At 35.1% G+C, this 1,807-nt stretch overlaps 1 long non-coding RNA gene across 1 annotated transcript; it reads right to left on the reverse strand.

Annotated features, from left to right (window-relative positions):
• Window positions 1–1,027: 1,027 nt before the first annotated feature.
• Window positions 1,028–1,494, reverse strand: LOC104964323 (uncharacterized). Its single transcript, XR_800400.1, has 3 exons — window positions 1,365–1,494; window positions 1,166–1,258; window positions 1,028–1,084 (listed from the first exon to the last, which is right to left on the reverse strand). It is a non-coding gene; the product is annotated as an uncharacterized lncRNA (long non-coding RNA).
• Between the last annotated feature and the right edge of the window lie 313 nt (window positions 1,495–1,807).

Genomic DNA, 1,807 nt, shown 5'->3' on the forward strand with positions numbered 1-1,807 from the left:
ATGCTTTCCGAGTTGTGGTTGGCTAGCCCAGTGTTTTTCAAAGTGGGGGCGCCAGGGGGGTCACGCAAAGTTTGAGGGAAAGGGGAATTTTTTTCTTTTTTTTTTTTTTAGATGTTATTAATAACTGCATATCTATCAATCTATGTGTCCTTTGATGCCAATCTTTTAATATTTTTTATTTATTAATATTGTTTTTAAATCACACGACCGCCCTTCAAGCCAATCAGAATCGAGCTGCCGCTACTGAGAGTGAAACTGAGTATCTGCTCAACTTTTGGAGCAAGTGAGAGCTAGTGAATATTTCGCTCTGCAGCTGGATGAGAGCACGGATGTAGCAAATATTGTTGTTTATATTTATGAATATAAATATGTTTATTGTTAAAATTACTGTTGAATATTATATAAAAATAGCTTTCAAAAATGCTAAAAATACATGTTAATTGTTCATATTACTGTTCAAAATTATATAATATTATAAAGACAGAAATCACTTTAAAAATGCTTTAAAATATGTTTACTGTTGATATTACTGTTTAATATTATGTTAAGAATGTTTATAACAGAAGACACAATCAATGTAATGAATGACAAACAAAAGATAAATTTAAAAAAAATTTAGAAGAATAACTGATTATGAATTATTAATACAAATATATAATAAGAAAATGTATTAAGATGTATGATTAATTTGTCATATTTTCCATCATAATGTACTCATCATTTAAAAAAAAAATTGCAACAGGGGGGTCCCAGCCAGAGGATAATGCTATATGGGGGTCCTTGGCATGGCAAAGTTTGGGAACCCCTGGAGTAAGTTACACCACAAATACAAACTCTGTCAAATAACATACTTCAATCTATCTCATAAATAAATGAAATAAAACAGACGCTCCTCCCCCATACCAATCCCCCGTCATCTACACTTTATATACCTACTTTTTAATTTGATTTGGTTCTGTGATATTTATTTATTCTCCTTAGAAGATGTTAGTTAATTAAAGTTATTTCAAAAAGAATGAAAAGGAGAACTTACGATGCTGCTGTATTCTTCATCATCCATTTCCTTCACCTTCAGGCAGTACGACTGAAACACAACAAATGAATGCAGTCTCTCTGTTGACGAATACATTTGTTGAACAGATTTACACACATGTTTCCACCTTACCAGATACTCGAACTTCACGTCCAGGTACTTCCTGATGGTGAGCTTCGTGTCGGGAATGGCTTTGTGAAGATATGTGTTCAGATCGTGGAGCATCTAAATAACAACACATGATGCTTCATAAGGAGCATTTCAAAAAGCAATCTAGAGATCTTGATGTTTTCAGTGAGTACTTCAAAGCCAGACGTTGATCTGAACTCACAGGTTTGATGGTCTTCAGCAGCTTGATGCCGTATTTCTCGATGCTGCGATGAGCGTCTGCAAACTTCACGAAAGCCTCGCTGGCTGCAGCCTGAGGCTCTCGAACCCCGATGACCGAGAACACATCGCCAAACGCTGCAGGGGAACATTTCCAAATACCAATCAGATACATGGGACAATAAAACTAAATCCATTAGGATGATTTCAGAATCAGAAATCCTTTATTTGTCCAACAGCAGGAACATTTACACTGTTACAGTAAAAGAGAGGGTGCAGACACGTGAATGAAATCAAATCAATCAACTACACACCCAAGGTAGAGGTTAAAAAATATCATTCTCAAGTGTTTTCTTCTTTCTCATGTCAAAGGTCAAAAATGATTTTAACAAACTGTTTAGCATTTACACTTTCTAATCTTGATCGCCGTAACTCACCTCTGTGTGT

The sequence above is a fragment of the Notothenia coriiceps genome, unplaced genomic scaffold (genome assembly GCF_000735185.1).
Source record: "Notothenia coriiceps isolate Sejong01 unplaced genomic scaffold, NC01 NC01_scaffold00037109, whole genome shotgun sequence".
NCBI lineage: Eukaryota > Metazoa > Chordata > Actinopteri > Perciformes > Nototheniidae > Notothenia > Notothenia coriiceps.